Consider the following 13,698-nt stretch of genomic DNA (forward strand, 5'->3'; position numbering starts at 1 on the left):
GCAAATCATTTAAATGTAAATGTTATTTTAATGAAGAGAAAACTCTGCAGTATATTAAGATAAAGAGAAATGTATGATAATATAAATAATACTGTAAGCAATAAGATAACTATATGAAGAGATTTTATAAAAAATGTAGTTTAATCCTTTATTCAAGTGTAAGCAAACAAAGTTTGCGCCTGAAGTATCTTCAGGACTGAGGCAACTCGTAGTAAAGGTGGACCAAGCCCTCATCACTCCTTGTCTCAGTATCTCCCATAATGCAAAGCACATCTCCTTGCAGACATGTATAATGCTATGCAATAAGGGAAGGGCCACTACCCAGACCGATTTCGACCTTTAATGAGGTCTCATCAGTAGGAGCCAGACCTAGAAGTGGTGATACCAAGGCAGAATCAATGGAGAGGTCATATTTACTTATGTGAGTTGCCAAAAGGTGTACCACCTTATTATTAAATTACTCTGGAATTAGAGAAAGATGTTGGAAGTTTATTTTCCAATTGGTTAGACTATAAAAAATTTAGTTTAATCCTTTATCCAAGTGTAAGCAAACAAAGTTTGCGCCTGAAGTATCTTCAAGACTGAGGCAACTATTAGTAAAGGTGCACCAAGCTCTCATCACTTGCCTCTGGATCCTCTCCACCTCTTCCCCATCAAGAAGAAACCTAGGTGATCAAATCTGGGCATGGTAGTCGAGATGAGATCTTATCAAATTCGGTACAGAGGAACAATAACTTGCTTGTCTCTGCTCGTCAAAGTATTTTTCAGCAACCAAGTGATTTGATGAGCTGATTTAGCCACTTTTGCAATGTGTCCCCTAAACTTCATCTCCCTATCCACCAACACTCCCAAGTCCCTGGCATCATCAATCTCCTGGAGTACAGTTCGACTAATGTGGTATACTGCTGCTAATCTTTTCACCCCAAAATGCATATCTTTACATTTTGTCACATTAAATTGACATCCATTCTCCTTAGCCCAGAACTCCAATCTATCCAAATCATCCTGGAAGATTTTGACATCTGCATTCACTATTGCCCTACCCAACTTTGCATCATCAGCGAACAAATGAACCATTCCTCTTATATCCTTCCCTATATCGTTAATGAACAAATTAAACAGCAGTGGTCCAAGAACAGAACCCTGCAGCACACCACTAAGTCACAGGCCGTCTTTTGGATTCTAATCCTGAATAAACTACTCTCTGATATCTCTCCATCAACCACCCACCTATCTCACCAATCCTATATCCATTCCCATATGTTACAGTTTATGGATTAGAATTCCATGTGGTATCCTGTCAAAGGCCTTAGCCAGGTCCAGTAGTATCATTTGAACTGGATAAGGGTAAATCCATTACCCTTATCCAGTTCAGCCGTCACTGTGTTATAAAACGTGAGCAAGTTACTGAGGCATGATCTACCCTTCACAAAGCCATGCTGTCCCCCATACAGTCTCTCATTTTCATCAATCCATTCCTGTATTTTTTCCTTGACTACTTTCTCCAAGACCTTGACAACGACTCCTGATATGCTGATCGGTTGGTAATTTGTAACAGTAGTCTTGGATCCTTCTTTATGCAGTGGAACAATTTCCCCACTTCCACACCTTCGGGACTAAGCCAGACCCGAGACTCAGATTAAACAACATGGTCAAAGGCACTGATAATTCTTTAGCAGCTTCATGTAAGACCCGTGCCAGTATACCATCCAATCCCACAGATGTATTCACATTAAGGTTCTGTAATAGACTATTCACCTCCAATTCATTCTTCACAATTCCCATATAAACTAATGGTTCCTTCATTCTTTCAATGTCACCACCTGGATGATATACTCTTGCAAAGTGCTCACTCAGTAATTCCACTATATCGACTGATGCAATGACCTCCTTACCGTCAGCATTCCTTAAAATCATTCTGCCATGTACAGTTTTTTTTTGTTTTTTTTTGCTTGCAGCATATGTAAAGAACTGCTTGGGATTCTCTTTAGCTTGCATAGCTAGTTTCCTTTCATAATCCGCTTTTGCTTTTCTTACCACACTCTAATTTATATGTTTTTACTTATGTAGAAACTTTTGTATGACTTCTGATTTTTGAATTAACGTTAAATTAACTCTTTTCCGTTTGTCCATATTTTAAGGTTAGGGTTACAAAGATGTGTTTTACCATTTATACATATCTAATTTTAAATTTATATTGAATAGGTCTATAAAATGCGTACATACATAAACTATTCACCGCGATTAACAAATGCACACTAGGGTGTGGCTTAGCGCCAGTGTTGCCAATTTAGCTCTTTTGGAGCTAGATCTATCTCTTTTTTTTCTTCCTTAGCTTTAAAAATTTTAATCTAGCACCTAGCTCCAAATCTAGCTCCTTCAGAACTAGTTGCAGCACTTTTTAATTGTTTTTATAACTTAATGTTAAAGAAGTTGTTTTAAAAGTTTTCCAGATGTTCGCATTTGATAAGATATTGTATTTTATGTTTGGTGCGACCATCGTACTCGTTTCAAACGCATGATGACGTCAGTCACGTGGCCCAACAGTCTGCCATTTTGTCGCCTTAAAGTTGATAGCACCGCTACAAGTTACTCTTTGCACAGTGTTCTGGTTGGTAGTCTTTGAAAGCTTCCCACTCACAACGAAGATAGTGAGTGGAAAGCTTTCAAAGACTGATCGTAATTCGTTGCAGTAAAGAGTTGTATATACCCTACCCTTCTTCAAAAATGAGCAAAGAGAAAAATAAAGCTTACAAGCAAAAATTTAGGAGGGAGTGGCTGCAATTAGGAATGTCTAGTAAATGGTTGTGTGAAGTTCCTAGTGACGCTACAAAAGGCCCCTGTAAGTTTTGCAGATGTGATATAGTTGCTAAATATTGTCAGTTTGTAAAACATAGAGAAACTAAAAAACATCTTGCTGCTGTTCCTATTACAAATATGTTTGTGAAAAAGTGATGACACCGCGAACTTTGACGGTAGCTTAGAATTATTTCTTTATCACTCATCATTCAACAGTTACGATCATCTGGTAGATCTTTGCAAAAATATTATGCCAAAGGTAAAAATGCGCTGAACTAAAAGTGCTCTGCAATTGTAAAGAATATTCTAAGTCACCATTTTGAAGAAGATCTAATTGCGGACATTCGGGATGAAAATTTCATCTTGCTAATAGACGAATCGAATGATATCACAGTGAATATGATTTTAGGAATGGCCATCATTTATTATAGCAAGAAATTCAACAAATTATGCATAGATTTCCGAGCATGGTGGTTTAGAAAAACCTGTGTGACGCTATTGTGGCTGCACTGAAAAAAGAGCTCTTGACCAAGAAACTGGACATTAAAAATCTCATTGCAATTGGTACAGACAATGCCAGTGTTATGGTTGGTGTCAATAATGGCGTTTATGAACAACTGAAGGCATATATTCCCTTCTTAATTTTAATTAGATGTGTATGCCATTCATTACAACTGGCAATGTCTCACACTTGTGCAGAATCTCTCCCAAAAAAATTTGAATTTGTAGTTGCCAAAATGTATAAGTGGTTTTCACATTCTTCAAGATAAACAGCATACAAAGAGCTGTATCAAACTATCAACGAAAATGATGCTCCTCTGAAAATTGTAAGCAATTGTGCAACAAGGTGGCTCTCCATTGAACCTGCAGTAGACAGAATTCTCAGCCAGTGGTTGGAATTAATTTACTTCGAAGTCGTGAGGGTGACTGACAAGTGTTACAAAGCTCAAATTTTGTGGGAAATGTACAGAGATTAAAGGAATCTCTTGTACCTTTTATTTTTGCATCCTGTTCTAGTTCAAGTTCAGCAAGTTAACAAAATTTTCGAATCTAACAGTGCAAATAAGATGAGATTATTTGAAGACCTTTCTCTTTTGATTCGCACTATTGCTAATATGTTAGTGCTACCATCATCCACAGTCGACCCTCTAGAGTCAGGGATTGATGACTGTTTGGATCCCAGTCCAAATCTTGGTTACAGGTTAAAAAAAAAAAAACAGCTAACGCCTTTTTATTCCCGTATACGGGAGTAGGCGAGGCCATTTAGCCCTATCTAACTTTTGGAGACTGAGTGGGCAGTTCAATCTCCACTGGTACCAATCAGAGATAGATGGCCGAAGGCTATCACTAATTAAGCGGTACACAGTGAAGGGAGACGGCTCAAATGTGCCGCTATCTCGTGGTCCCTAACACAATATATTTAATGTCTGAAATAATGTGGGTTCTACGGTCGATTTTCTTGAGTTTCTGGGAGGAAAAACCCGCTTGCCCGTGCCAGAGATCGACTAACTCGGGAACCGGTCGAATAAAGGCTTAGAAAAATTTCCTCTAGTCGCCGACTAGACTCGAAACCAAGTCTTCCTTCATGGTTACAGGTTTGAAAGAAAATTTTCAGAGTTGATGATACAAAAGAAAATAACTCAACATGATGAGCGAAATCTTAGAAGTAGAGCAAGATAGTTTCTTCTTGGTCTCTTCAAACAGCTTAAGTAAAGGTTGCCTGAAAACTTGAATATTTAAGAATGATGTCTTCTTTTTCTGTTGACAATACCCTAAAACATATAAAAGAACTTGTTACTCCCATCTTAGAAATAATGCTGAAAATAGAAAAAGATGTTGCTGCTGCTGAATACCAGTACAATACTATCCACTTAAATAAATGGACAAATATAGAAAACAGTCTGGACTGAAGTACGAGAATATAAAGATGTATCTGGAATGAATCCATTTAAAGAAATTGCTCAGTGCAATAAATTTATTAATACTGCCAAATTCTAATGCGGAAATTGAACGAATTTTTAGTTCCATGAAAGTAGTTAAAACTAAATTAAGAAACAAGATGGAATTGCCAATGCTGACAGCTATTTTGTCAGTCAAGTATGGCCTCAGGCATAACAAGTGCTGTACAGATTATCATTTACTAGCATCTACATTGAGTAATATTGGAACGATGGACACATATAATAAGGCTGAAAATCGAAGTGAAAATAGAATTAAGCACAGAAAACCACATGGAAGATGTATTTAGCCATTTATCTGCAAGTATTACTTACTTTATTCAACTTGAATAAAGTAAGTAACTTAAAAGTATCAGCTACTACTTTTAAAAGTTTAGCTTCAAATTTTTATTTTTATCTCTTTTTTAGCTCTTTCTTTTAAGATTTAGCAGCTTTTAGTAATTTTCATTTAGCAACACTACTTAGCGCACGTTGAAACATCGGCTGGCACGCATTAAAACTGCCATAGAAAGTCACGCCACGCAACAAAAGAACCAATTACAGAGAGATTGGTATGATCGTGTGATAATCATTCGCCGAACATGTTTTATGACTCATGTCGGCTAAATTGCTAGTGTTTTTCCAAAATATGATGGCCTATTTGCCAAATTTTGTTAAAAATAACAGGAAATTAATAACAAAAAAAAACCTGTTAATTCAATTATAAGCAAATCTTAGTTAAAGGAATTTTAAAATTAACAGGGTGTTAATTTTCACATGTGATATACGGACCGGAAATTTTGTCCGTTAAACCGAGGGTTTACTTTATTATTATAATTATTATGTGACACCTCCAAGGAGTCCAGGACTCATTGAGAAAGGGCACTTTGCTCTGCAACTCTTTGTCTCCACTTAATTCATCATCTACACATAGTGCCATCTACTGCACACCAACACCACTAGTATTTTTAGTCTAAATTATGTTTTCTCATGGCTGATTTGTCTGTATGTGGGATGAAAAACCTGAGTTTCCAGGAGGAAAAATACCTGCTACCTCTGTATGAGATCAGCTAACTCACTTTCATTTGAAAATAAACCATGTACAGATTCCTCTCTTTACAACGAGAATCGAACTTAGGCCTTTCCAGTGGCGGCCGGTGAAAATTTTAAGTGGGGATGCTGCATGTACAAAATTAAAAAAAAAAAAAAAATTCCTGATCACTAACCAATTTATTAATAAATAACTTTGCATATTAAAAAATTGCTTTATTAAAAATATTTCACCCTCATCACGAATAAACACCAACAACAAAAGTTCCGTATCTCACCGAAATAATGCGCATAAGCATGCGATACACTGCCCAAACGAGCAGTGTCGGAATCACTTGTAACATGCAATGACAAGCGTTAAACGAATATTGGCATTTCTAGCTGCAATTGGCGCGATAATTCTCACACTGAGTTAGATCGCAGTGCATTTGTTTTCTGTAACGATAGTTGAAAAAATATAATCATCATCATCATCAAATTCCTGACATGCACCCTCAAGGGATATACAGGATATGATAGTACTACATAAAAAATGTACATCATTACTAACTTCCTATCTACTATTTTCCTTCAAATCAGTCTGTTACTTGTCAAGACTCGAACATTATCAGATCTTATATTTCTATCATCTAAGGCATTTAGTACCGTATCAATCCACCTATATCTTGGTCTTCTTCTGGGTTGTTTTCCTGCCAACCTGGCAGAGAACACTTCTTTTGCTATTCTTTCCTCGTCCATTCTGGTTAAGTGACTATACCACCTGAGATTAGCTCTGCTAACGCATTCCTGGATGCTGACAATGTCAAGTTCTTTCCTAATATCCTCGTTTTTAATATGATATTGCCATTCATGCCATCTGTTCACACCTCTTATCTTTCTCAGGACTCTCATATCTGCGGTCTCTAGTCTTTGGTCATGTTTTACTTGTGACCCAGCTCTCAGATCCAGAAGTTGAAACTGGTTTGAACAATGTCTTGTATACAGCTCATTTAGTGTTCCGACTAAATTCTCTCTTATTCCATATGAAATTATTCAATTGACTTCCTACCATACCAGTTTTGTTGATTCTGTTGTCTATTTCCATATTTAAATTACCATCTTCGCTAAAAATCGAGCCTAAGTAGCTAAAATGTTTTACTTGTTCCACAGATTCCCCGTTCACAACACAATTGACATTTTCAACAATTCTACCTATTTTCATTGTCTTTGTCTTTTTAATGCTGACCTTCATACCATATCTATTACAACAGTTATTCAATTTACTCAGCGACTCTTGCAAACTGTAGCGGATTTATTTAAAAGTATAACATCGCCCGCATAAAGCAAAGAACTCACATTAACATCTCCAATTCTGATATCATGTTTAATACCACTTTCCTTCATAATGTGATCCATATAGATAATGAATAACAGATGGAATAATGTACATTCTTGTCTCACACCAGATTTAACATTAAACCATCTTCCTGTACTTCCTTCAATTCTAACTGCCGACTTACAACTCAAATACAGTCTAAGTATTGGTTGATATACAACAAAATAGCTTCTCTCTTGGCACCTTGTCATATGCCTTTTCCAGATCGACAAAACTTAAATACAGATCTTTGTTATAATTCCCATGCTTTCCCAACTATTTGTCGTTAAGTGAAGATCTGATCCTGACAGCCTCTATTTGGCCTCAATCCAGTTTGTTCTTCACCAAGCTTTTCTTCCACAATTCTTCTCAACCGTTTCTCAAGTATACGTGCATAGATCTTGCCAGGAACACTCACTAGTGAAATCCCTCTGTAATTCTCACATTCAGTTTTATTTCCCTTTTTATATAGGGGTACTGTTAGAGCTCTACTCCAATCATCGGGAATTCGTCCCTCTGTCCAGCCTTTCTGAACTATGCAGTGCAGCCACTGTAAGATTTTTATACCACCATATTTCAGCATTTCTGCTTAAATATCATCTACTCCTGCTGCCTTTCCACATTTCAAGCCCTGGATGGCTTTTTCTACTTCAAGTATGAATATATTTATATATATATATATATTCCTCACTGTATGTATGCCTGTTGAGTGTTTTTATCACTGTGCTGTCCTCACTGCTTGTTTCGTTTAGCAATTTTTCGAAGTAATTACTCCAACTTCAAGGATATCTTTTTTCTTCCATTTTCATGTCAACTTTATCATCTCTAACTCCTTTTACAGCACTCTTTCTTCCATTTCTAAGCTTCTTTAACGACCTCCAGAATATCCTACCACTTCTTGATATTTATTTTCTATGTTCTTGCCAAAGTCCTCCCATAACTTTTGTTTAGCTAGTTTTACACAGTGTTTAGCATTCTTGCATTTGTCTCTGTATTCTCTAAGAGCACAATCTGACTTACTTGCCAGAAACTTTTGATATGCTTTCTTCTTTTCCTTCACTGCCTCTTTAACTTCCTGTGTCCACCATGGAGTTCTCATTTTTCTATGCTTGCAGACTACCTCACCACATGCCTCTCTGGCTGAATCGATCAGGGTTTTCTTCGAGGCTTGCCACTGAATCTCCAAGGTTTGGTTCCTGTTCTCAAACTCTTTCATTTTTTCTTCACTAATCATTATGTATTTTAGTGTACAGCTCACATCTGAGAGCTGTTCAAATTTTATTCGCTTTGAAACTTTCTTACATGTTATTCTTTTCAATATAAAATTCAATTTTATCCTGCTCAAGACTAAATAGTGATCACTTCCGATTTCAAATCCTATGTACACTCGGGTGTCCTGCACCACGGAGAAAACATCACTATCAACAATAAAGTAGTCAATGAGACTTTTCTTATTCCTTGCTTCTCTCCATGTGAATTTGTGCACATTTTTATGTTGGAACATGGTGGTAGTACCGACATAAGAAGCTTGAATGGCAAAGAAATGGAGCTACCTGTGGAATTAGATAGGTACCAGATCGACATAATAGGGGTGACTGAAGCAAAAATGACAAAAACTGGTGAGATCTTTCTGAACAATAAATACTAAATGTTATATTCAGGAAATGACAATCATGGAAAAGAAGGAGTAGCCATAGTATTCAACACAAAATTCGAGGCTAATCTTCTTGAATTGCAGGCAGTCTCAAGTAGAGTGATGTGGGCTAATATCAGAATGGAGAATTGGACAATGAGACTTATTTGTGTGTTTGGTCCCACAGAAGTTTCTACTAAGGTAGAAGTGGAGGAATTTTGTGATGCTTTAGAAAAAGCAACTGACACAATGAAAAATTCTTGTTGGGAATCTAAATAGCAGGGTAGGAAATGATTGTCAGACACAGAAATATTTTTGGAAAATTTGGAGAAAAGAGCAACGCTAATAATAATGGCAAATAACTGTTGGATTTCTAGTCAGGACATGGACTGGTTATTACTAACTGCATGTTCCAACATTAAAAAATATAAAATTGTTTTCATATTTTCAACAGTGACACTCGTCATAATTCAGCCTTTTGTCTATAATAAATAAATAATTGTATGTTATTTTAACAAAATAAAATAAGATTTGCAAAAAATAGTTTACCCTCACCACAAACACATCAATAATAAAACTTTCTTATCTCACAGAAATAACGCGCTCAAGTATACGATTTCAAGTGTCGGAATCACTTGTAATGTGCAATGAGAAGTTCAAACGAATATCGTTGAGGGTAGCTGCAATTTTCCTATCGTGATAATTCTGACACTGCGTTAGATTGCAGTGCATTTGTTTCGTGATCTAAAGCGTTAATCGAACAATTCCAATTATTAACTATTCAATCAATGTCAAAACATAAGCTGTAACCTTTAACATGTTGTATGCATTTATATAATGTAGCATTGTTATTATTTATAAACAAACAATTTAAATTTTTCCTTGGGGGTGGTGTAGTGTCTCAGTGCTTATGTACGAGCCACCACTGGGCCTTTCCCAATCGAAGGACACAGTGTACCGTGGTTTTTCCAGTTGCATTATGAAGGCACTGAAAGTCTTGCTATCACTGTACAAAACCCTTTACTCATCTTTAGCTGAATAACCATGATAAAGGTTACTCAGCTCTTCACCTCCTAGACAGGATTTGAACCCTGGGTTTTCCAACCAAGGGACATCGTCCAAACTAACTGAGCTACAACTAAATAATTATTTGTTAATGTCATTATCATGTTTTCAGTTCTTATGTTTAGCACGTCTCAAATCACCTTTATGATAAAAAAGGGCGAACCATTTCTTTTGTGCCATTCTCAATAAACGTCATATTTACCTATATGAGTTACCAAATGGTGTCTCACCTTATTATTAAAATTACTCTGGATTTAGAGAAAGATGTTGGAAGTATTTTCTACTTGGTTAGACTATAATAAATTTAATTTAATCCTTTATCCAAGTGTAAACAAACAAAGCTTGCGCCTGAAGTATCTTCAGGACTGAGGCACCTCGTGGTAAAGGTGGACCAAGCTCTCATCACTCCTTGTCTTAGTATCTCCCATAATGTAAAGCACATGACTTCTCCATTAGCATCACCACCTCTGGGTCTGGCTCCCACTGACGAGACCTCAATAAAGGTCGAAACCGGTCTTCTTAGTGGCCCTTCTCTGAATGCATAGCATTAAAAATGTCCACAAGGAAATGTGCTTTGCATTATGGGAGATACTAAGACAAGTAGTGATGAGAACTTGTACCACCTTTACTACGAGTTGCCTCGGTCCTGAAGATACTTCAGGCGCAAACTTTGTTTGCTTACACTTGGATAAAGGATTAAACTAAATTTATTATATCACATAGAAGTCTATATACAAAAAATATGGATCACATACATTAATATGCAGTATGGCATGATTCCCTCTATTGGCAAAAAAGACCTGACATGTGGACTGTACTTGATATAAGGATATCTGTAAGACTGTGGCAACAAATCCTATTCTTCCACTAGAGGAACTTGAGCTCACCAAGGCAGTGGCTGCTGTTGTGCAATGTGACATTCAAGGACATATAATAATTGTCTGAGTCTCTGGTATTCAGCTGGCCATGACAGTCTTTGGATATCTGTTTCAAGGTACTACTCCACCACGCGAGCTCTGTGAGCAGTTGCATACCACCATAAAACTGCACAATGTTTGCAACTGTACACAAAGTGATAATAAATCAATAAATAAATGGAAAATAACTAAATACATTAATAAAATGTTATGTAAAAAAATTAAAAAGATTATCAATGTATTATCCACATACGATTTCCATTTAGGAACAAATATATTGCATAAATTAATTATTTTTAAAAGGTAACGAACTACATTACCAATTACCAATTTTTCTATTACTTTTACCAACACGCCTGAGATGCTGATTGGTCTATAATTTGCTACTGCAGTTTTAAAACCTCATTTACACAAAGGAATTATTTTACCCTCTTTCCATTCCCTTGGAACTCTACCAGAGCTGAGACTTAAAGAGCATAGTCAAAGGCATTGCTAGTTCCCTTGGCCATTCTCACAAAATCCTAGCTGATATATATCTCATCTATTCCCACAGCTATATTTACATTGAGATTCTGCAATATCCTAGGAACTTCCAATTCATCCACCTCTGTTACCACATTAGTGTTTGTCACATAGGTTAAAACAGTAACATCACTAGGATGATATACTCTTGTAAAGTGATCACTCAGTAACACAACTATTTTATCCTTCTGTCTCCTCGTGACCATCATCACTCATTAAGGTTAATTTTCCATAGTCAATCTTCCTCTTACTTCCCACATAAAGAACGTCTCTTTATATACCTTCCACAGCATTTTATTATTATTATTTAACAACTCCAGGGAGTCCAAAGACTCATCGAGGGAGAGTGTGCGAACAGCATCGAACGATTGTTCGCCTTCCAACTACTAACCGCGTTCACACTTGCTTAACTTTTTGCGTGAGCCATTAGTAGCCGAGGCTCTACCAATTGACCAACCTTTGCTGGCCACTGTTCTCAAACAGAAACATAGTAAGCCCTACAACTGGCCAAAACCTTTTCCTTACATGGAAGTGGGCAGGAATAAGATTCATAGGAATCTTCCAGAACTTAAGTGGAAATCTTTCAAATGCTAGAACTGAAAACCCCCAAAGCATTATCAATAAGTGCAATGGACATTATATAAACCTTTCCAAATATCGCTATATCTCAGGGAATCCAAATTGCTTCTTGAAACACCCATGAAACAATCTTTCAGCTTGTGTAATCAGAAGTCTCACTACGTTTATTTCTGTCAACTTCAAGAAAATATACCAGTTCTGATGTCAGTGCACTCAACCTATCCTTCATCCTCCTTCGCATACCTACACATGCCACATGGTTTCTATTGGGATTTCGTGTGCAAAAATGTACACACACACAGCCACAAAAGCCACTGGTGTCTGCTCCATACAGATAAGAAGATGCGCAGAATATGTAGCTTCCTCTTTATCTCCAGTTTCTACCTTAAATGAACATGAGTAAGAACTCCCATCATTCATCAAAAACAAGCATAATTTAATGTAGAGCTTACGCACAGAACTAAAGCAGGCTCTTCCTTAAACATCACTATTACAAGGGAAGAAAAACTGTGATTAAATGCAGTGAAGAATGGAGCTCAATCAGTACCCTTTTCTGGATCGGATAAGACAGTTTATTTAATGTAGTAGAAAGTGATCATGAGTTGTAATGTTTCTTCCTTTAAAGGAAAGCCTGATTCTTTCTTTTAATTATTTCGTTCTTGTCATTTGGTAGAACCTTTGCTACTAATGGCTCGAAAAACTTAAGCAAGTTTGAGCGCGGTTAGTAGTTGGAAGGGATCAATCGTTACATGCTGTTGGCACATTCTCCCTCAATGAGTCTTTGGACTCCCCCCCTCCAATTCATTTAAATGTATATTTTACCAACTTAAATTTTTTTTAAAAAAAATGCTATGTGAACAAACTGTCTGATGCGCCAATGTCTCGATACTGCTTTCGTTCGGTACCTCTCTTCAATGGGTTTTCCTTGAGGGAGAATCCAGTTGTACACATAGCTATTTCCAGCATTCAGATATGTATACCTTTTTAATGCTCAAGTACAGGTTGACCATAATTAAGAGGAATTGTTCAGTAGCGAAAAATGTATTGGACGAAATTCAACCAAATTTCGTGTAAGTACACTCTGGAACACGGAGTTTTTATTTGCAGAAGACAAAAAATAGTATAAAATTTTGCCACCAATGCACATTTGATGCTATAAGCTCATGATATTTGCATAATCTCATTGTTTCTACTGACAATTTGGTGGATATAAGGAAGACAGAAACGGACTTTTTTTATTCTGATAAGATAACATCTTAAGGTTGTCTATGCTATGGATCTGACCTTACCGGAACGTGCTTTTCTAGTCAAGCTTTACTATCAACAACGCGGTGATGCTAATGCCGCGCTTCGAGAGAATTCCTGCTTTTGAAAAAGAGGAGAAAAGGTCCAATGACAATAAATCTTTTTAAAAAATGATTTTAAGATTTGAGCGGATCTTTAATAGAGAGGCGAGGACGAGGGTGCAAATGGTAGTGTAAACTCATAGAATTATCGCATTTGGGCAGCGAATAACCTTCATGTGCTCCATCAGACTCCTTTTACACTCACTGGAAGTCAGAGTGTGGTGTAGTATCACTGTATCGTTTATTATTGGTCCGTACTTTTTCGAATAATTTCGCCAGCATAGAGTAACCTGCATTCTATTGCACACTTTAGAAATACTCACACCATCTGAAGACCTCTTCCACCATATTAAATCAGCAATTACGTTTCGTATGGAACAAAGCAAACCTGGAAATCCTGCTCAGCTCTCTTCCAAGTCACTTCATAAGGGTCGTCAGAGCTTAGTTTGTCTTGAAACTGAGATTATATTCTTAAGAATTATCTTCTTCCCGGATA

This window comes from Typopeltis vanoorti, chromosome 12 (assembly GCF_054136105.1).
Source record: "Typopeltis vanoorti isolate ZY-2024b chromosome 12, IOZ_Tvanoo_1.0, whole genome shotgun sequence".
Classification (NCBI taxonomy): domain Eukaryota; kingdom Metazoa; phylum Arthropoda; class Arachnida; order Uropygi; family Thelyphonidae; genus Typopeltis; species Typopeltis vanoorti.